Raw genomic sequence first — 24,601 nt, forward strand, 5'->3', positions numbered from 1 at the left:
CAGTCTCTTCGACAAAGGGTATTGGGAAAATTGGACAGGCACATGCAGAAGAATAAAACTGGACCATTTCATTACACTACACTCAAAAATAGAAATTTCTTATTTTTATTTCAATTTCAAAATACAATTAAGTTACTTAAGGTCATCATTTTCTAATAAATTAGTTTTTCAAGGCATATTATAACATATTTCATAAAATATTTTGGAAGTTTAGATATTTTCTAAAATTCAGTTTTACAAAACATTTTATAACTCATGTGTCTCATATTCACGACTAGCCAAAGACAAAATTAGATTCTGTATGTATTAACCATATACTGTCAGATTTTGCATCTGTATAACTCACATTCTGCAAGATTCAAGCCCCTGTAATACTGTGGTTGTCATTTGCTCGTTGTCATTGTTGTCATTGTTTCAGGAGAATAGGAATTAATTCTTCTTTAAATGTTTGGTAGAATTCCCCTGGGAACCTGTCTGGCCCTGGCCTGTTGTTTGTTTGGAGATTTTTGATGACTGTTTCAATCTCCTTACTGGTTATGGGTCTGTTCAAGTTTCTCTGTCTTCCTGGTTCAGTTGTGGTAGTTTATATGTCTCTAGGAATGCATCCATTTCTTCCAGATTGTCAGATTTGCTGTGTAGAGTTGCTCATAATATGTTCTTATAATTGTTTGTATTACTTTAGTGTTGGTTGTGATCTCTCCTCTTTCATTCATGATTTTATTAATTTGGGTCCTTTCTCTTCTCTTTTTGAGAAGTCTGGACAGGAGTTTATCAATCTTATTAATTCTTGCAAAGAACCAGTTCCTAGTTTCATTGATTTGTTCTATTGGTTTTTTGGTTTCTGTTTCGTTGATTTCTGCTCTGATCTTTATGATTTCTCTTCTCCTGCTGGGGTCAGGCTTTCTTTGTTGTTCTTTCTCCAGCTCCTTTAGATGTAGGTTTAGGTTGCGTATTTGAGACCTTTCTTTCTTATTTCTTGAAAAAAGCTTGTATCACTATATATTTTCCTTTCAGGACTGCTTTTGCTGTGCCCACAGATTTTGAACCATTGTGTTTTCCTTATCATTTGTTTCCACGATTTTTTTCAGTTCTTCTTTAATTTCCTGATTAACCCATTCATTCTTTAGAAGGATGCTCTTTAGTCTCCATGTATTTGGGTTCTTTCCAAACTTCCTCTTGTGAATACTTCAGGGCATTGTGGCCTGAAAATATGCAGGGAATGATCCCAATCTTTTGATACCAATTGGACCTGATTTATGACCCAGGAAGTGATCTATTCTGGAGAATGTTCCATGTGCACTGGATTGTGTATTCTGTTGCTTTGGGATTGAATGTTCTGAATATATCTGTGATGTTCATCTGGTCCAGTGTTTCATTTAAGGTCTTTATTTCCTTGTTGATCTTTTGCTTGGATGATCTGTCCATTTCAGTGAGGGGGGTTTAAAGTCCCCTACTATTTTTGTATTATTGTCAATGTGTTTCATTTATTTTGTTATTAATTGGTTTATATAGTTGGCTGCTCCCATGTTAGGGACATAGATATTTAAAATTGTTAGATCTTCTTGTTGGATATACCCTTTGAGTATGATGTAGTGTCCTTCCTCATCTCTTATTATAGTCTTTGGCTTAAAATCTAATTGATCTGATGGAAGGATTGCCACCCCAGCTTTCCTCTGAGTCCATTAGTATGGTAAATTGTTTTCCACCCCCTCACTTTAAATCTGGAGGTGTCTTTGGGTCTAAAATGAGTTTCTTGTAGGCAGCATATTGATGGGTTTTGGTTTTTTATCCATTCTGATACACTGTGTATTTTGATTGGGGCATTTAGCCCATTAATATTCAGGGTAACTATTGAGAGTTATGAATTTAGTGCCATTGTATTGCCTGAAAGTCGACTTTTACTGTATATTGTCTCTGTTCCTTCTGATCTACTACTTTTAGGGTCTATCTTTGCTTAAAGGACCCTTTTCAATATTTCCTATAGAGCTGGTTTGGTGTTTGCAAATTCTTTCTGTTTTTGTTTTTCCTGGAAGCTTTTTATCTCTCCTTCTATTTTCAATGATAGCCTAGTTGGATATAGTATTCTTGGCTGCATGTTTTTCTCATTTAGTGCTCTGAATATATCATGCCAGTTCTCTCTGGCCTGCCAGGATGCTGTGGATAAGTCTGCTGCCAATCTAATATTTTTACCATTGTATGTTACAGACTTCTTTTCCCGGGCTGCTTCCAGGATTTTCTCTTTGTTGCTAAGACTTGTAAATTTTACTATTAGGTCATGGGGTGTGGACCTATTCTTGTTGATTTTGAGGGGGGTTCTCTGTACCTCCTGGATTTTGATGCTTGTTCCCTTTGCCATATTAGGGAAATTCTCTACAATAATTCTCTCCAATATACCTTCTGCTCCCCTTTCTCTTTCTTCTTCTTCTGGAATCCCAATTATTCTAATGTTGTTTTGTCTTATGGTGTCACTTATCTCTCAAATTCTCCCCTCACTGTCCAGTAGCTGTTTGTCCTTCTTTTGCTCAGCTTCTTTCTTCTCTGTCATTTTGTCTTCTATATCACTAATTCTTTATTCTGCCTCATTTATCTAGCAGTAAGAGCCTCCATTTTTGATTGCACATCATTAATAGCTTTTTTAAATTTCAACTTGATTAGATATTAATTCTTTTATTTCTCCAAAGAGGGTTTTTATTTCTCTGAACAGGTTTCTCTAATATCTTCCATGCCTTCTTTGAGCCCAGCTAGCACCTTGAGAATCGTCATTCTGAAATCTAGATCTGACATATTACCAATGTCCATACTGATTAGGTCCCTAGCCTTTGGTACTGCCTCTTGTTCTTTTTTTTCTTTTGTAGTGAGTTTTTCCTCCTTGTCATTTTATCCAGATAAGAATATATGAAGGAGTGAATAAAATACTAAAAGGGTGGCAAAGACCCCAGGAAAATGTGTTTTAACCAAATCAGAAGAGACCCCAAATTGTGGGGGGAAGAGAGGGGGTAAAAAAAAAGTTCAGAAAAAAAAATTTAAAAAAGGAAAATATGTATATTAGACTGGTGAATAGAAGAGAGTCACACACTTAATTTGGGGAGTATTTTGGTCTCTCTTAGAAGAAACTACCTCCCAAAATTTTAAAGAATGAAAAAAATACACACACACACACACACACACACACACACAAAATAAGGCTACACACAATCACAGTGAAGGGGTGGAATATGACTATAAAGATGATTTTTTTTTTAAATTTCTAAAAAAGGAGTTGATAAGTTGGTTGGGAGAATAAAGAAAAAAGAAAGAAAAAGAAAGTGGAGAGAATTTACTCAGGTTGGAGACTAGAACAAAACCCTGTGCTAGACTCAGGGTGTATTTTGATCTATTAGAATAAGTTGTATCCCAAATTATTTTGGAGGAAAAAACCTTATGTGTATACAAAAAATAAAGTTAGATACAATGAAGGATAAAATACGACTATAATAATGAAGGTTTAAATAAGATTTTTTTTTTAATTTTTTATTTTTTATAAACATATATTTTTATCCCCAGGGGTACAGGTCTGTGAATCACCAGGTTTACACACTTCACAGCACTCACCAAAGCACATACCCTCCCCAATGTCCATAATCCCACCCTCTTCTCCCAAACCCCCTCCCCCCAGCAACCCTCAGTTTGTTTTGTGAGATTAAGAGTCACTTATGGTTTGTCTCCCTCCCAATCCCATCTTGTTTCATTTATTCTTCTCCTATCCACTTAAGCCCCCATGTTGCATCACCACTTCCTCATATCAGGGAGATCGTATGATAGTTGTCTTTCTCTGCTTGACTTATTTCACTAAGCATGATACGCTCTAGTTCCATCCATGTTGTCGCAAATGGCAAGATTTCATTTCTTTTGATGGCTGCATAGTATTCCATTGTGTATATATACCACATCTTCTTGATCCATTCATCTGTTGATGGACATCTAGGTTCTTTCCATAGTTTGGCTATTGTGGACATTGCTGCTATAAACATTCGGGTGCACGTGCTCCTTTGGATCACTACGTTTGTATCTTTAGGGTAAATACCCAATAGTGCAATTGCTGGGTCATATTTTTTTTAATGAACGGTATTGTTGAGATAAACTAGTTAAAAAACGTTAAAAGAGAAAAGAGTAAAAGTTAAAAAACAATTTTAAGGTAAAAAAATAAAATTAAATAAAATTAATTAACTTTGCAAGACTAAAGAATTATGGGGAGAAAGCCATGAATTCCATGCTTTGCTTTCTCCTCCTCTGGAATTCCACTGTTCTCCTTGGTAAGTGAACTTGGTCTGGGCTGGATTTCTTGCTGATTTTCTGGGGGAGGGGCCTGTTGTAGTGATTCTAAAATGTCTTTGCCTGAGGAGGAATTGCACAGCCCTTACCAGAGGCTGGACTAAGTAATCCTCTTGGGTTTACTTTTGGGAGATTTTGTTCCCTGAATGCTTTCTGTAGAACTCTGGAGGACAAGAATGAAAATGGCAGCCTCCCAGTGTTTGACTGCCTGGAGAAGCCGAGAGCTCAGGGCCCTACTCTGTGCGCCCTCAGAGAAAGGCACTCAATCACTCCCATCTCCCTGGCCTCTGGCCGCATTCAGAGCTCACCCCGCCTGTGACCAAGCATCTCTGTCTCTGGCACACAGCCCCGCCTTGAGTCTCCAAACCCAGCATGTCCCTGCACACTTCCAGGGGGGCTCTCCCTGGATCTTGTGGGGTCTCTGCTCACCGAGCAGTGGTCTAACTGTGCCATGGATCACAGTTTAAGGTAACCCCGAGTTCAGAGCTCACTCCTTGGCTCTGTCTCTGTAGCCAGCTTCACCGCTCTAATATCTGTGAGCTCTGTGACGCTCAGACACCCCTGATCCTTCTGTGACCCTGAAGGACCTGAGACCACTCTGTCCCCACATGGGCTTCCAGCTTAGCCTCTGGAGCAACATCCCTCAGTAGGGCTTTTAAAAGCCTGTTCTCCCTCTCCCTCTTCCCTCTGCCTTCTACCTCTCCTGCTTATGTTCTCTCCCTCTCTCTGTCAAAAATAAATAAAATCTTTTTTTTAAAAAAAAGATTAATGTGGTCTTCCCTAAATGAGTGGGATTTATGCCATCTTGCTTATTCCTTTAAAGTATTTCGAATAACAAATTTTTTATAACCAGAAAAGTAATGACGTTTAGGAATAAGTCATTGATTATATACTAATAAGATGTGATATATATAGATAGATAGATACACATGCACACACACACACACACACATAATGGAATATCACTTGGCTATAAAAGCAGAATGAAATCTTGCCATTTATAATGACATGGATGTACCAGAGAGATAATGTTAAGCAAAATAAGTCTGTCAGAGAAAGACAAATACCATATGACTTCACTCATATGTGGAATTAAAGAAACAAAACAAATGAGCATGGGGGAGAAAAGAGGGAGAGAGAGAAAGAGAGAGAGAGAGAGAGAGAGAGAGAGAAACCAAGAAACAGACTCTTTACTATAGAGAACAAATTATTACCAGAGAGGAAGTGAGTGGGAGGATGGGTGAAATAATTGATGGGTACATTTGTGATGAGCATCAGGTATTGTATGCAAGTGTTGAATCACTATATTATACACCTGAAACTAATATTACACTGTATGTTATAACAGGCATTTAAATAAAAATGTGAAAATAAAAAAATTAAAGAATTTTATATATTTAATACACATATATATTAAACTTTATATTTTATATAACAATTAAATGTTTACTATTATTTAGTTTAAACTAAGACACTTAAAGCTAAGTACAATAATACAAAAATAGAAAAAGTACTTAATTTTCACAACATAAAGTAAATGAGCACATTTCTAATACCATTCATTCTAAGACAGAATAATGTTATTTTTTATTGTGTATCAAACTAATTTCATATGGTTTACATGACTCTATTTAAGGTTTACTTATAGATATTTTAGAAATTTTCTTAAAACAATTTTTTCTTTATAATGTGCAAGATTAATAGTAAATCAATTGGAGAAACAAGTAAAAAACTATTAAAGGTCTCTTTATGTCAAGAAACTTACAGCAGGGGCACCTGGGTGGCTCAGTGGGTTAAGCCTCTGCCTTCAGCTCAGGTCATGGTCTCAGGGTCCTGGGATCAAGCCCCATATCAGGCTTTCTGCTCAGCCAGGAGCCTGCTTCACCCTCTCCTTCTGCCTGCCTCTCTGCCTACTTGTGATTTCTTTCTCTGTGTCAAATAAATAAATAAAATCTTTAAGAAAAGAGAAAAAAAGGAAACTTATAGCTTACCTTTATGTGTAATTAGACAATAGTATATTAGTCACCACAAAGAATAGGAAAATGATAATATAACCATAGTAAATTAATTAACATTTATTGAATTCATAAGTTATAATAACATATCTGTGGTTAAATTGATAGATGTGCACTGACAAAGAGGCTGGAGTTACATGGGAAATAAAGGGAATTTATTTGACTGTTTTATAGCTACAAGTTCATAGAAAGCAATCAGACTTTTTTCCCTCTCCATCATTCTCTCTTTATATTCCTAGCTTTGGAAGTTTGTAGGATAATAAAAATTAATTTGCACTGGATTGCTTACAATTAATCCACTCCAAAAGAATTGTCTATAAATTTTATGCCTGTCTTCTTTAAGAGAAAGTAACAAATAGAATTTTTCTACTTTGAAACACATCACTACATCTCTGTTTCAAGAAGAATGCTTCAGTCTGCAATTACTATATTCATTTCTTCGTTCCTTCATAAAATGTCTTGTGCTTGATTATTCACTTGATTTTCAGACCCAGTGTTTTTCTTGAAAAAAAAAATCACAAAAGCATATGACATTATCCACACTTTGAATAGCTCAGAGGTAGTTACCTAATTATAGTAATATTAGCAGGAGGAGTGTAGGGAGAGAAAACTCAAACTTTTGCAGCACCTACTATATGACAGGCATTCTGTTCAGATTTACAAATACTCTTTTATATATCTTTCATAAGTAAGTGATGGGTTACTATTCTAAATGTATAAATGTGGAAACTAAAAGAATAAAGGATAATAACCTTTCTCAAATCACAGATCTAGTAAGTTGCCACTCTGAGTTTTGATAGCACATTCACTTAATAGCAAAAATGAGCAAACTAAGAAAAACACCATGGTCACAGTATTTAATACATTCCTATTCTATTTTCTTTTTTTTTTTTAATTTATTTGAGCTTATGTGGAATAATTGACAAGTACTCTTTTAACCCATACATGATCTTTAACATCTTTTTCTTTTTTTTTTTTTTTAAAGATTTTATTTATTTATTTGACAGAGAGAAATCACAAGCAGGCAGAGAGGCAGGCAGAGAGAGAGAGAGAGGAGGAAGCAGGCTCCCTGCTGAGCAGAGAGCCCGATGCGGGACTCGATCCCAGGACCCTGAGATCATGACCTGAGCCGAAGGCAGCAGCTTAACCCACTGAGCCACCCAGGCGCCCCTTAACATCTTTTTCTAAGGAGCTTTGTAATTATTAGTCATAACCTTTAATGTGATAACTGATTAATGTATTATTATATTTTTATCTACATAGTACTAATTTTATGTAATCCGAGTCAGCATATTGTGAGATATTTCATCTTTCTTGTGCCTAATTACATAAACTAGAGAATAGGAATAGATTCAGGGGGGAAAAAACAACAACAACAACACATGTTGAAAGTAATCCTAAGAAAGTAATAGGTGATTTAAAATGAGAAAATGTTAGCTTTTAAACAGCTTCTCTACCTATTTAACATCATCAGCTCTATTATGAAGCTTAACCAATGATGATACAATACATTCAGTTGAGAAAGGAGGCATCAATTTTGAATTCATGAAGAAAGGTATTTAAATATGAATTTGTATCCAGTATCTTTAAATGAAAGTCTTCTGTAAGGGATGTTTCTTGGAAAACAACTAGGACTCATGGACTAGTGCTTTCATAATCCTTCACCAGGTCATTTTTCAGTGGTACTGATCATGGGATGAGAGGCAGGAGAAGTCAAGTCTTCTTTCAACTATCTGTTATCAATTCTATTTGAGAGGTAAGAATTTGAACTCCATGACAGAGAGAATATTACAGACGCTGGCATCTTTTATAACTAATCTTTCTGTCACCTTATATTAAAGTCTCTTAAAAGCAGAATAAAAGTTTCGTTTTTAATGAAATTCTCCTGTGAACAATTTCTATCATTTTTAGTTTGTATAAAATCCCATTATTTGACTTTTATTTTAAAGAATCTTTTGCCTGGCTATAGACTTCAAGCTGTTAAGTTTGTCATTGTTGTTGTTTTCCAACACTTTAGAGGTATAATTTCATTTTCTCTGATTTCTGTCATTTCTGCTATTAATCTAGTTGTCAATGTTATTTTTCCTCTAATTATCTATTCCTTCAATTTTATCAGTATTCTGGTATCATTTTCTTCATATTTTTTGTTCAGAATTCACTGAGCTTTAAAAATTAATGTTTTATTGTTTTCATCATTTTCAAGATATTTTCACATATTATTTTTTGTAATAATGCTTTTAAGTCATTCTCAGTTTCCTCAATCCTTGGGATTCCCATTATATTCACATTAAACTTTTGTTAACACTGTATTTCAAATAACTAGTCATTTTCTGCTCTTTAATTCTCTTATCTCTCTATACTTCAGTTTTAATATATCCTAATGACTGTCTTTAGTTTCACTAATCCTTTCTTCTATTATGACAAATCTGTTGTAAAATGAATACATTACTTTTTTTAAAAAATTACTTTTTTAAAAACTATAGTCAAGCTAATTAACTATCTTCTCACATATTTACCAATTTTTGTGTGTGAGGAAGAGCACCTGAAATCTACTCTATTATTAAATTTTTGGTATTCAGTACAGTACTATTAAATATGGTCTTCATGTTTTATGTCAGATCTATAAACATTCATTTTATATAATTGCAACTTTGTACTCTTTAATGAACATCTCCCCATCTCCCCTACCTACTGTCACCTGATAACCACCATTATTAATTTTAGTTGTATTTTCTATTCTAATTTTTCTGTTTGACTCTTTCATATACATTTTCATTATCTTACGAGCTTCTCAATTCACTGTTGTTCCTTGAACATGTTTTTCAGTTTTTTGAAAGACTCTTTGATATATGCAATATTTAGATGAACTTGGTTATTTTCATATATTGCTACTTTTTCCTTTTTTTTTTTTTTTTGGTTATTCCTTTCTTTTTTTTCCATCATTGGTCCTCTCTCTTGGCATCATAGTGTTTTTTTTTTTAATTCAATTAGCCATCAGATTAGTTTCATATATCATTAGTTTCAGATGTAATATTTAGTAATTTATCTGTTGCTTATAATACCCAGTGCTCAGCACATCATGTGCCCTCTTTAATGCCCATCACCCAGTTACCCCATTTCCCCATCTACCTCCCCTCCAGCAACCCTCAGATGGTTTCCTATAGTGAAGAGTCTCATGATTTTTCCTCCTGTTCTGATGACTTCTCATTCAGTTTTCCCTTTCTTCTGCTATGATCATCTACACTGTTTCCACTACACATTCCACATTTGAGTGAAACAGTATGATAATTGCCTTTCTCTGCTTGACTTATTTCACTCAACATAATACCTTCCAGCCAATCCATATAGATGCAAATGGTAAGTATTCCTCCTTTATGATGACTGAATAATATTCCATTGTATATGTAAATACCACATCTTCTTTATCCATTCATCTGTTGATGGACCTCTCTGCTCTTTCCATGGTTTGCTGTTGTGGACATTGATGCTATGAACATTGGGGTGCAGGTGCCCCTTTGGATCACTACATTTGTATCTTTGGAGTAAATATGTAGTAGTGAAATTGCTGGATCATAAGGTAGCTCTATTTTTCACTTCTTGAGGAATTTTCATACTGTTTTCCAGAGTGGCTATACCAACTGGCATTCCCACCAACAGTGTGAGACAGTTCCCCTTTCTCTGTATCCTCACCAACATTTCTTGTTTCCTGTCTTGTTAATTTCAGCTATTCTAACTGGTGTAAGTTGGTATCTCATTGTGGTTTTGATTTGTATTTCCCTGATGTAAACTTATGGAAAATTTTTTCATTTGTCTCTTGGCCATTTGTATGCATTATTTGGAGAAATGTCTGTTCTTGTCTTCTGCCCATTTCCTAACTAGATTATTTGTTTTTTGGGGTGTTGAGTTTGGAAAGATCTTTATAGATCTTGGATACTCCCTCTTTATCTGTTATGTCATTTGCAAAAATATTCTCCCATTCCATAGGTTGCTTTTAGTTTTTTTGACTATTTCCTTTGCTGTGCAGAAGTGTTTGTCTTGATGAAGTTCCAATAGTTCATTTTTGCTTTTGTTCCCTTGCTTCTGGAGACTTGTCTAGCAAGAAGTTGCTGCAGCTGAGGTTGAAGAAGTTGCTGCCTCTGTTCTCCTCTAGGATTTTGATGGACTCCTATCTGAAATTTAGGTCTTTCATCCATTTTGAGTTTATCTTTGTGTATGGTATAAGAAAATAATCCAGTTTCATTCTTCTACATGTGACTATATGATTTTTACAACACTATTTATTGAAGAGACTCTCTCTCTCTCTCTTTTTTTTTTTTCCCATTAGAAATCCTTTCCAGTTTTGTCGAAGATTAGTTGACCATAGCACAGGGGGTCCATTTCTTCATTCTCTATTCTATTTTATTGATCTATGTGTTTATTTTTTTTGTTTTTTTTTTTATTTTTTATTTTTTATAAACATATATTTTTATCCCCAAGGGTACAGGTCTGTGAATCACCAGGTTTACACACTTCACAGCACTCACCAAAGCACATACCCTCCCCAATGTCCATAATCCCACCCCCTTCTCCCAACCTCCCTCCCCCCAGCAACCCTCAGTTTGTTTTGTGAGATTAAGAGTCACTTATGTGTTTGTTTTTATACCAGTGCCATACTTCTTGATGATTACAGCTTTGTAATATAGCTTGAAGTCTACTGTTGTGATGCTACCAGCTTTGGTTTTCTTTTTCAACCTTCCTCTATTTGATGTCTTTTCTAGTTCCATACAAATATTAGGATTATTTGTTCCAGCTTTGTGAAAAATGTTGATGTCATTTTTAAATGGATTGCATTGAATGTGTAGATTGCTCTGGGTAGCATAGACATTTTCATAATATTTATTATTCCAATACATGAACATGGAATGTTTTTCCATTTCTTATCCATTTCTTCCTCAATTTTTTCCATAAGTGTTCTGTAGTTTTTGGAGTATAGATCCTTTATATCTTTGATTAGGTTTATTCCTAGGTATCTTATGGTTTTTGGAGCAATTGTAAATGGTATTGATTCTTAGATTTCTCTTTCCTCTGCCTCATTGTTAGTGTATAGAAATGCAACTGATTTGTGGACATCGATTTTATATCCTGCTACTTTCCTGAATTCCTGTATGAGTTCTAGCAATTTGGGAGTAGAATCTTTTGGGTTTTCCACATAAAGTATCATGTCATCTGTGAATATGAGTTTGACTTCTCTGCCAATTTGAATGCCTTTTATTTCTTTTTGTTGTTTGATTGCTGAGGCTAGGACTTCTAGTACTATGTTGAACAGCAGTGGTGAGAGTGGGGATAACTTGTCTTTCTGATTTTAGGAGAAAAGCTCTCAGGTTTTCCCCATTGAGAATGTTACTTGCTGTGGGCTTTTCAAAGATTACTTCTATGATATTGAGGTATGTTCCCTCTATTCCTACACTGTGGAGAGGTTTAATCAAGAGAGTATGCTGTTATTTTCAACCTTAAAAAAAAAAAAAGAGAGAGAGTATGCTGTATTTTGCCAATGGTTTTCTGAATCAATTGAGAGGATCATATGGCTCTTGTCCTTCCTTTTATTAACCCCTTATCAAGGCATCCGGACTTTACAGGAGACACAAGTCAGGGCCTGGTTTGATCCACGACTCCAAACATGCTGTGACCTCCAACACCCTCCTCATCCCTTAGTAAGTCTTATTATATATATAATATATAACATAATATATCATATAATATATCATATATATTACATTTCCTATTATATACACTTCGGTTTAAAGTCTAATTTGTCTAGTATGAGGATTGTTACCCCAGCTTTTTTTTTGATGTCCATTGGTATGATAAATGATTACATCCCCTCATTTTCAATCTGGAGTTGTCTTTAGATCTTCTTGTGGTCTCTTGCAGACAGCATAGGTCTTTCTTTTTTATACTATCTGATACTTATGTCTCTTGACTGGGGCATTTAGCCCATTTACTATTGAACGATACAAATTTAGTGTCATTGTATTACCTATAAAGTCCCTGTCTCTGTAGATTGTCTCTGTTTCTTTCTGGGCTGTGTTACTTTTGGGTTCTCTTTTGCTTACAGGATCCCCTCTAGTATTTCTTGCAGGGCTGGTTTAGTGATCATAAATTCTTTTAGTTTCTGTTTGTCTGCAAGCTCCTTATCTCTCCTTCCATTCTGAGAGACAGCTTTGCTGGATAAAGTATTCTTGGCTGCATATTTTCTCATTTAGTACCCTGAATATATCATGCCAGACATTTTTTTTCTTACATCTCAGGCTTAATTCATAGGTGTTCAGAATGATTTGATAGTTATCTAGCTAAATTCAAGGGACCAGATGAAATGACGTCCCCTATTCTTCCACCATCTTGCCTCCATCCATCCTAGTGAACTTTGATTGGCTGTTGTATTATTTGTATAAAAAGTTATTAATTCTCAGGCTTTAGTAGGATGATAGGATAATGGAAAATAATCACGAGATTTAACAAAAGTTTTATGCTCTGTTAAGGATGATTTGTGTTGGCCAATTTATTTTTTCTGCCTCTAAAAATTTCTTTTCTTCTAGAGGTCAGCCCTTTCAGCTTCTCATTGGAAAGAAAGTTTCTGGAATTACCAGCAGTCTTGGAATCTGCCACCTATGAACTCTAAATTCTGCCTCCTCAGAACAGCAAGACTGCTGAAATCTGTGCTCAAGGTTTATTCTCTAAGATGGTGTTTTGACTATTTTTTTCCCCTTATTTTCTTAGGTTTGTCTTATACCTCCCTAGTATAGGAGTCAAGTCCTGAAATGAAATTTCACTTGAAATTTTAGTCACACTTCTGGAGGCCCCTTCAAGTCCTAATTGTCTTGGGAACTCTGAATTCCAACTTTTTTTTTTTTTTTCAAACTCCTATCAGATTGTTGCAGGTCTTAGTTACCCCTTCTCATTTATCTATATTCTCTATTCTCTAAACTACACATCAGCAAAAGCCTTGATCAAAAATGTGAAGTAGGATGTGGAAGTCATTGTGGTACTCCAATGTTTTCTCTGGGTTCTTAGACCCTTAAGTCATAAGTGGCTTAGATTTTCTCTGAGACTCTCAGTTATTTCATATATTTAATCCAGATCTTAATCTGGATTAATCATTTGGGGTGGATTGCTCATCTAATATTAGCTCTTTTTTCATGGCTGAAAACATAATTTTCTTGAACCCAAATTTTTGTCACCTGAAACCTTTGAGGCTGCTGAAATATCTTCTTACCTCCTCAGAGTCACAGGGCAATTTAGGCTGAAGGCAAATAATATTAATCCAGTCAGAGATTAATTTGAGTTTGGAGAACATGATTTATAAGACCTGATTCATTTCCAGTTGCCATTATTTCTAATTCTTAGCCCTACAGATCTCAACTGAAAGCCTAGGGTGTAGCCTATGTTGGTGTGACAAGGACTTCAATTTTTGTCTCTGCTATAGAGTGAAACTACAGAATACTGTGATTAGTTCACAAATTCCTATCCACCAACTTTGATTTGCTTCAAGTTGAAAAGTGGCTCTGAATTTAATGCTTATCTCTTCATAATTCCATGCCCAAATCTGAGGGGTTTTATCTCTCAAATAACTTTGAGGATAGATAGAAAGATAGATAGATAGACAGACAGACAGATAGATAGATATCTTTGACTTATGATGAGATTATGTCCCAATAAACACATTATAAATTGAAAGTATCATGAGTCAAACATGCATTTAATTCATCTATTCTACAAACATTGTAACTTAGCCTAGCCTAACTTAAATGTGCTCTGAACAATTACATTAACCTGTAGCTGGGCAACATCATCTAACCCAAAGCCTATTTTATAATATGGTGTTGAAAATATTGTATAATTTATTGACTCCTATACTGTAAGTCAAAACCAGCATGGCTGTATGGGTACAAAATGATTGTAAGTGTGTGGGTTTTTACCTCACATGGCTGACTGGGAGCTGTGGTTGCCTGCTGCTGCTTAGCATCATGAGAGAATATTTACCACATATTTCTAGACCAGGAAAAGAGCAAAATTCAAAATCCAAAGTACAGTCTCCACTGAATGTGCATCGCTTTTTAAGGATTGTAAATAAAAACATTCATAAGTCAACTATTATAAATCAGGCATCATATGTGTGTGTGTGTGTGTGTGTGTGTGTTTGTGTGTGTGTTATTAATATTTGATCCAGCACACGTCAGTTTTTCTCAGAAGGAAGTTTGTCAAATATGAGGTAGTTCTCCATAGGTAGAAACAGAACTCACTACAGCCACTTTTGAATAAACACTGCAATTACTATAGCTAATTTAAACTTCTCAGATTTGCATCTTGAATTTCAACTAAATAATAGTGTTCATCTCTCAAGCATACAAGATAAAATTATTTTGACACATAATGAACAGAATAAATGGTATTGGAGACTTTTTATTTCATACCACCAGCATTACAGAAACTTGGTTACAATTTGTCATCTACAATATCCTTTCAACAAATTAAGCACACCCTTCTTTCAGTTAGAAGTCATCTTTTTTTCGTGAAAACACGTGGATAACAAATAATTCTAATTTAACAAATTATAAGCATATTATGCAATATCAGAATTCTGTAGTAGTATTACTTTGACACATTTTTCATTAAAGGAAATATTTTTTATTTCCTATGAAAGGTATGATTAGGAAACATGCAAATATATTTTGTATCTTGGCCTCAAATGAAATAGAATTACAACACTGTTAAGGAGGAATTGAAATATGTTTATTTTCGTCCCAGATGTACAGTTGAAAATTATAAGAAGAAAATATATATGTTTGTGTTTCAGAAGAGATACACTCTGGTACTTCCATAATTGTCAAGCTCTTCTTAAAGAACTCTAAGGGGAAATTATGATTCTCATTCATATTGCCGAGATTTTATCACAGATTTTGTTTACATCTGTTAATATGCAGCTAGTGGTATTTAGCATTGAAGTTGCAGATCAGGAATGTAGAATTTCAGGGCTGGATCATCACCTTCACTTTTTTCAGATTTTAAGATTTACCTTGTACTGGTAGATCAGTGTGACCTTACCTTAACAAGTTCCTGAACCCCCTTCCACAATAGATGTGTTTCCATTCTTTAAAATTATTTTTTAAAAAAACAGTTACTGTTTATTAGCTACATATAATGTTCAGGACTTCTTTAAAGGCCTTCAAATCCGCTAGCACACTTTCTCCTCAAAATAGCTCTAGAAAGTATTATTACCCTTTTTAGAATTTTGTAGAGATTGAGCCACTGACAGTAAAGTTTGGGTCATATAGCTCATAAGTGATTAATCCATGATTCAAAATCAGACAGTCTGGCTTGAGGCCAGGGTCTCAACTAGGACATTTAAAAGCCTACTTAGATTATTTACTGAATTGTCTATTTAAACTATGTGTGAAATTGGCTATTTGCTTTGCTAGATGATAAACATATCTGTTTTATGGTATACTAATTTAGATCCCTCAATGACAAGCAACAGAAGTGTACCCTATTAACAGAAGAAAATAGTGAATTTATTGAATGGGTATATAATACCTCAAATAATTTAAGTGTGATTTGAAGAATATTATGTCAGAAATGGCAATAACTAGGGCATCAGTAGAATCTAATTAACAAGTATTAGTGGAGAATTTCTTTAGAGTATGCAGAGCTATCTATTTCCTGTTCTGTGTGGTTGTTGAACATTCAAATTTCAGTGAGAACTCACATGACTGACCTGTTTTGGGTTAAAAAGGAGCAGGAAGAAAGTTAATTGTACTAGCAAGATTGTGTCTGTGAGAAAAGTCTTATTTCCAAAGCAGTTTTGTGATGCTATTTCCAGAAAGATGAGTAATGGATACTGGGAAGGCAAAAGTACCTAGGATTCAATTGATAAAGCAAATGCTTCACCACAGAATATGAAGAACCATTTGATGATAGTTGTATGCTATACATAAGAAATTATCACCTAAAGTTATTCACTTGTTAGGCTAACCAGAGGGTGTTTCCCTTATTAGATAATTATTTCTTTTAATATACACAATTTAAAGTTGTATTTTTAATATTTTTATATCTTTTATAATCAGTAAACTATAATAATAAAAATGACAACCATTAAAAATGTCTTCATTTACTGTTTATTTAACATTTTCATGGTGCCTGGTGGCTCAGTCAGTTAAGCTCCTGACTCTCGGTTTTGGCTCAGATAGTAATCTTGTGGTCATGGGACTGAGTCCTGTATTGGGCTCTGTGCTAAGCTCAGAGTCTGCTTTATATTCTCTCTCTCTCTCTCCTTCTTGCGCTCTCTCTTTTTTCCAAATAAATAAATTAAATATTTTTAAAAAACAAAATTAGCAGTATTTTCATTAGTCATATTACTCATGTTAGACACTGAAGTGAGATAATTTCTAAAAAGACACAGAAGACATTGTATTCTATTAAGAGCTTTTTAAAATATTTTTAATAATTTGTAATGGTTTGCAGTATGAGATTCATGACTTGAAATTATAAAACAAAACAATTGATAGTTTGAGAAAAATTGATTTCCATGCAAGTGAAAAATTAATTGTTTACTAATTATTTTAAAATTATATCAATTCACTGTACTCAAAAATAATGAGATTATGGGAATTTGAAATTTATACAAAACTCCCATGAGTAGCACATATTACTGCAATTTCAATTATTTTATGCATTATAATTGTGTAATTTATCATTCCATACAGGAAATTTTTGAGTCTGAAAGTGAGTGCTATTAATATTTACTCTTGGGTCACAGATCCTTTAGTGGCCCTAAAGAAGGTAAGATTTTTATAAGTCACAGGAAGAGATTTAAGATAGAGGACTGTGAAAGGCTAAATATCTGAAATTAAAGAGAACATTGGCATAGTCCAAGAATAGAGAACATTATCAAGGCTAAAAATAGTGATAGTAATAAAATTAGTGTTGGAGAATATAAAGAACCTAATGTAAGAAGCTAGTATGTGAATCTGGAAGACTTAGATAGTTCTTCTGTCTCATTATCCATTTAGGAACTGTCATCATTGTTAATATTCTTCATTACGTTCTGTGTGTATCAGTCCACTAAATAAAATTTCATAACCCTTTTGCATTGGACAGCTATATGTTTTTGATGCATATGACTTATAGCAATTTAATATCTGTGTTGTCTATTAATGTTATATAATAGTCAGGAATCAGTGAGAAGCTAATTGGACCAAAATGTATCCTTGGTAGCAAGATTTTGAGACACCTTGATGAAAAAGTTTTAGAGTGTCTATACCTAAGTGTTAAGCAAAGATACTATTTACATATATGTTCTTCCCAGTACCTCTTCTCACAGCTTGCAATGGCTAAGGCTGGTTAGTTGTTAAGTCAGTATGAGAAAGGAAAACCCTGAAAGGTGTTTCATGAAAGGAGACAGTGTCAACTCGAATTCATTAAAAAAAAAAAAAAAAAAAAGCTCTCTTTAGAATTGAGTCCCTGAGATTAGTAAAGTTTCCTAGGAATCCAGTAGTCAGAGTAAAGGAGTAACAGAGGCTGCAGAGCAAAAGAAGTATGACTTAAAATAAAAATAATACTTTGGCATATATTTGAAAATTTAAATTTAAGATAAATCATAAAGAATCTTGTTCCACATTCAAAGAATTTTTTAAAATATCAGGAGACACCTGTCCATCTCTTGGAGCTTCAGTAGAATATTGACAGGATGAAAATCATACTTAAAAAATATTACTTTGGTAGCAGTATAATGGGCATATTGAATGGGGAAGCAGGGAGTTGAAGCCAGAATGAAGAATTAGAGGGTCATTCATAGATCGAGTCATTTTAAACTGTTGTTTCTGAGTATGCAAAATGTTCAAATACTGGCACTTTCATATGATTAAACCTAATTGTATTTCTAGATGTAATACAATAGGGTAATAAAGTGATGTTTTGGAGACAGTAGAATAATAGAGATGTAAAAAAAAATTGTCAATTTCAGGAATCTTGTTTCAGTAAACTAACAACATGACTCTAACTGCTTTTTGGAGCTTCCTAGGTATAAATAGAACATCTTTGAAAATAGTTTTGTTTACTGAGTACTAAGATAAGCCCAATATACTCCTAGTATCTTATGTAGAGGAGTTCATGGAATTATTATAATAACCTTAAGAGATAGGTATTATTGTCATACTCATTCAATAAGTTAGGAAACAGATGCACTGAGAATATTTCCAACTTGTCCAAGGTAACACAGTTAGTAAGAATAAAACGCAGGACCAGCATTTGAATCCCAAGTGAATCTATAGTTCATACTTTGAATAGCTAAAATATACTGTTTGGATTAAATTTCCAAAACATCTTTTCCACATACAGCACTAATTGCATGTCTATTTTTTTTTTAATTTTTTATTTTTTATAAACATATATTTTTATCCCCAGGGGTACAGGTCTATTTACAAGTAAAAACAATAATTAAAAATAGGACTTATATTCAATAAAATTGAAAAGTAGATGAAATCTGATTTTTATTCCTAGAAATTATTCTCAGCAAATATTATTCAAGATCACTAAATCTTATTAAAGTCTGTACCATATTCTTTCTCATTTCAGACTCTATCACTGTGATAAACACATAAATTAATTAAAGCTATATTTTTAATGTTCGTAATGGCTTCCTTTGTTTCTTTATGGTGAATATTTGCTTTATAACTTAGCTTTGCTGGCCTAAATCTAAAGAAGTAATCAATTTAGAAACTTGAGAAAACATATCCACATGTCACATTGGAACAAAATTCACAAATCTTACAATAAAGATGACTGATATGTCCTTGTAAATTCTGCCCCCTAATATTGAACTTTCTCGATTGTAAAACAAGTCTTTGTAAGTATATAATAATAAAATTTGAGGGATAACAAAAAGAAAGAAAAAAATAGGGAAAAACATAAACAAAATTTTCAGTTATTATAGAATTTAGCTATTCTAATGTCTTATGAAACAAATTAATAAAAATCAGGTATAATATATATGTGAAACAAATTTATAGCTAGAAAATTCATAAACATTTTTTAACTTGAAAACAAATTTCAAACGTTAATCTTTAATCAGATGTAGAAACAACAGGGTCTGTAAGAATATCAAGAAAAAAATTTCTCCTAGTAAAAACAGTATTACCACTTCTTTTTGAATGATTAAATTCATGTTTCAAAAGCTCCAGTTTATATGGATAATGTAAACATTTGAGATACACACACACACACACACACACACGAAATGACCTGCTAAACATGCTCACACCATGTTACTCTGTTCTTTTTCTCTGTGTCCTGTGTTCATCTGCCTCTTATTTTCTCTTTAGTTATATAATTTTCTTCTGTTCATTTAATTGTGCATCCATATACTGCTTCTTATGAATTTGTGCATTTTCTTAATTTAGCTTTTAGTTTTTTCCAATGTACCATGCCTCTGTAGCTTCCTTCAAATTATAGAAATTTGTCTCATAGTGGTTATATCTTTCATGTCCTTAGCTGAAGAAATAATATTTTGCAAGTCTCAGTGTTAGGGGGGAAAGAAAAGGAAATGAGATAATTTTTATTTACTTAGCTCCAAGCAATGATTAAATTAGATAAACTGAGAAGAAAGTCCCTATAACTTTAATAATTAATATCTTTCTTTAAACTGTGGAATGTATAATGTAATCATATATCCATAATAGAAAATTCAGTATTTCTTTACTGCTTTAGAATTTGTAAGACTGGGTGCTTGGGTGGGTCAGTTAGTTAAATTTCTGTCTTAGGTCTGCTCAGGTCATGGGACCCTGGGTCCTGGGATGGAGTCCAGCATGGGACTCCCTGCTGGGTGGGGAGCCTGCTTCTCCCTCTGCCTCTGCCCCTTCTCCCTGCTCATGTGCACTCTCTTTCTTTCTCACTTAACTCTCTCACTTGCTTTCAAATAAATAAATAAATAATCTTAAAAAAAAAAAAAAGAATTTGTAAGGCTTTCACATGCAATTTTTCCTAACAGAGAAATATGGACCACTCCTCTTCACCCAATGCTCCTTCCATTATTTTGCCTGTTACTTTCAAACAAGTGTCCATTGTCTAATGTATTGATTCTAATCTATTATATCCATTTACTTTTTTATTTTATTCATTTGGTCTCTCTCTGCCCCAATCCTGCCAAATGATTTAAGATTTTTGAGAACAAGTATGTTGTTTTGTTTAATGGTATGTCTGCAACATCCAGAAAATTGAATGGCGCATAGCTGGAAATTAAAAAATAATGGCTGAATACATATAAAATAAAATTATCCCAATCTTGATTTTATAAATGAAGAAAAAATTAAGGATATAGATTTCTTCTAATGATACAGAGCTATTAGTATAGCAATAGTATTTGAACTCATTTCTCCTGCTTTTAAATCCAAAATCCTATCAATAAATATAATTGTCCATCTGTTGATTGTTTCCCATTTAAAGGCTTAAGATGTGTTTTTCAATGTGAAAGGAATGTCTAGTTAATGAAAACATTCAAAGGAAAAAGGGAAATGATTCTAAGGTGTATTTTCTGGGTAATTTTGTTTGTTTTACTTCTAGAGCAGATTCCATAGTAACTGAGAGCTCAAGAGTCATCTAAATAAATCATCCTAAATTAAAGTATATAGCATTTAAATACTGAAAAAGAGAAACCCTTGAAATTTTTTGAAGTGACAAGTGGAACATCATTTCCAGCAATAGGTTTCCTGTAAGTGCAAAGCCTTTCTGTTTTATAACTGCTAAATTGCAACAGAGGCTCTTATAATATAAAACTCAAATAGAAAAGTATTTGAGACAATGAACTGTAGTTTTAGTAGGAACCTTAGAGTGAATTGGATGTATTTTAAACACTTATAAGCAATGAAAAGGGAGAATTATAGATGTAGTGCAATTTGCTGTGCAAAGTTTAAACAATATGACTAAATTATATGCAAAATGAGCATATTTTGAAAGGAAATAACAAATGCTGTTCTGAATGAGAGTACCCTGCTCATATTTTGGGAAAAATCTCTATAGTTTTTTAATAAAGTAGATCCTTTACCACCTGCTAAGTTAAACATTGCCATATTATTTTACTATAGATAGAAAAAATTTAAAAAGCAAAGCTAATATTCAACATCTTTTTTGAATATTTTCCATACTAATTTTAATAAAAATGTTTGTAATTACTACTATTGTGAACTATAGTTTAAAAATTACTTCTAAGTTTAGATCATACATTACCCATAAGAATGTGTGTTTTATATTATGAATCTTATGAATAAATAGAAATGTATTTTAGTCAAAATTCCAAATCTTGGATAGTAGAGAATATTAAAATATCATGATCAAATTTATTTCCTAAAGCCACATTTTCATATTTCTTGTAATAATATGATGATTTCAAGTGATAATTATATAGTTGCATTAAAAGAAAAATTTTTTTTTGTTTTTTAATTACCTTAAAAAGACTTTTACTATTCTCAAGTTTAGCTGGCTGAACAAAATAAGTTATTTTGTGGATTAATCAGTAGAAAATGTGAAGTTTTAAACCACCTCTTTCTTGTGTTGTTTTTCCTATAGTTATAAAACTTAGAAAGTTGAAAGATATTTTGTCTGGTGATAGATGTAGGAATGGAGGGAGCAAGGATATCATAAGAGGCAGAGATAATATTTTTGCCATTTGCAATTACATGCAAAGGGAAAAACAAATATTATTTTTATAATTTTTGTCAAACCATGCCTGGTTCTTTTTGTTCAGATAAAACCTAAAATATCAGCCCTATGATTTTATTGGAGTGCATCTTCAGGACACAGCCACTTTTTTCTTCTATGTCATGTGTTTTAGGAAATAATAATAGCTAATATTTATTGAATGGTTACTATGTCTAAGGTATTTTCTTAAGCTTTTCATATAGTTGAAAGAATTTAAACCACATAAGAACCATATTCAATGGAAATGATTTATTTCCCCAAGTTTCTCATGAGGGTAGTAAATACCCTTCTCTTGATCACACTGATTGCATGGCAGAATGAAGTTAAGAATTAATGTCAGGAATTTCAAAACCAAATGGTTAATGAACACCTACCCCAAGATATCTTGAAGCATTAAGATGAATATTTCTATTGTCAATGCTCTAACTGCTCTTTAATATTTTATATGAATATAAATTTATTTTAAAATGTGGATTTCTCTGAGAAGCTTCAAACATTTTTTTAGTATTACTTTGATGCCAGCAATTTAATCATGATATCACATTTTGAAACATTATTATTATTTCTGGCACATTTAAAAATTATTTTCTATTTTATTCATTACTTTACTTACCAAATAACGCCGGACTACATTGTTCTTGTACAAATTTAAACATTGAAAATAAGATTAATGTCCCCCTTGAACAGGTTCCCAAGCTCAAATAAACAGTTTTACATTTTTTATTTCAATGTTTTTCTTTCTTCCGATTCTCAAATTTTTATAGGCTCTATGAAAATATATATTAGTATTTATTTGTTCATATGTATGTTTAGATATGATGGTGTACTCTAAATGTGTCTAGAATTTAATTGTCCTATTTGTTGTTTTGCAACATTATAATAAATCATTTCTATCCCTTATATTTTGGTATAGTTTTTCATTGCTATGTCGTATTCAGTCGTATACAGTTTACTTTTTCAATCCCCAACTGCCTCTTTTCTTTTTTATTTCCTCTGCCACAAACAACACTGCAGTGTTTTCTTATGCATCCATGCTTAAGCTTGGTGCACTCATGTAAGTTAAATGCTAAGAAGTGGCATTGCTGTCTTACAGGATTTTATATGGTTGAGGATAAACTATACCCACATATTACTGTGATAATTTTTATTCACATTATATATTAATAATAAATGTTTTCCAAACTTTTGAGTGTGATACTAATTACAGTTTGAAGGATATAAATTTTTCTTTGCTTTGTATATGTTTGCATTTTTTAATTAAATGACATGGGCTTTTTTTTTTTTCCTGTCTAATTTTATTTATTTGTTGCCTTTAGAAAATCACATTTTTTACTGAATTCAGGTTCAGAGGTACTCTCAGAGAGGAAAGCCTCTGTCTCTCAGCATTCTGTCCCTGGTGTTTTTCTTTGGCCTCTATCATTCTTCTGGCCAAAAGTTTAGCATACTCTGCAGCTTCTTCCTTATTTTTCTTAGTACTCTGTTTTTGCAGAGCATCATATCATCGTTTTCATTGGTGGACAAGTGGAGTAACAAGATGCTGAATCTTGGACTTTGTTTCTAGGTTTCTTACTTTTCTGTTTAGGGCTTCCTCACAACATACTGTCAGACATCATCTTCTTAAGAGAGACTGAAAAATTTGTGGATTCTGCTAGCTCTTTGGGACCCCAAGCTGTGAGGCACAAAGTATCGATGAGTCCAGGAATGTCCTTCTCCCCTTTTTTACAGTGACCAAGTTGAGAACACTGAGAATAGCATCTCCATGGAAACCCTGAGTTTCTTTCTCCAGTCCTTCATGGTCTGTAGCAGGCATGCCCCTTACTCAGCAGGAGGTGAACGTGGTCATGGATCAGGACACTCTGCTTCATGGGGAAGACTTGTTTTTTATTGCCACCAATGATTTGGACCACATAACCTTCCATTCTTCACCTACAGCCTTAGCAGCAACCTTCTGTGGCCATAGCTTCTAATTTTGTGTTCATAATCCACTTCAATGAGTTTCTGGCAGCCAGTAGATGAGAAAGCTTTATCCTAAAGCCCCCCTGTTGCATCTGAGGTGCCATGAAAAAGAGACATGCATGGCCTTCTTTTTTAATATATTTTGAAACCAATATGCATTTCTACAAACCACTCATTCATATACTTTGCTTAACTTCCTTTGAAGATTTTGTTTTCTTTTTTTGTTTTGTGGAAATATTTGATATATTCGGTATAGAGCTTTCATATATTTGTTGGACATACTTTCTTCTAGGTTTTCAGTTATATTTATTCTATTTGTATAATATCTTTTGAAGTATAGAAGTATTGATTATTTGATTTGTTGGTTTTCTTTGGTCAAATTGATCATTTTTTTATGTTTTTATGAGAGCAGAGGTAAATAACATCTCTCATGTTTACAAATTCCTACTATTATTACTAGACCCCAGAACAAATAAAACACACAAAAAGTATTCTCATGAATAAAATAATGTATGCATTATCCTATCTTTTTATAGTTTACATTTTTTCAAACCTTTATTTTTTAATTAATTTGATTTTATTTTTGCAAGCAT

The sequence above is a fragment of the Mustela erminea genome, chromosome 15, assembly GCF_009829155.1.
Source record: "Mustela erminea isolate mMusErm1 chromosome 15, mMusErm1.Pri, whole genome shotgun sequence".
In the NCBI taxonomy this organism is placed as follows: domain Eukaryota; kingdom Metazoa; phylum Chordata; class Mammalia; order Carnivora; family Mustelidae; genus Mustela; species Mustela erminea.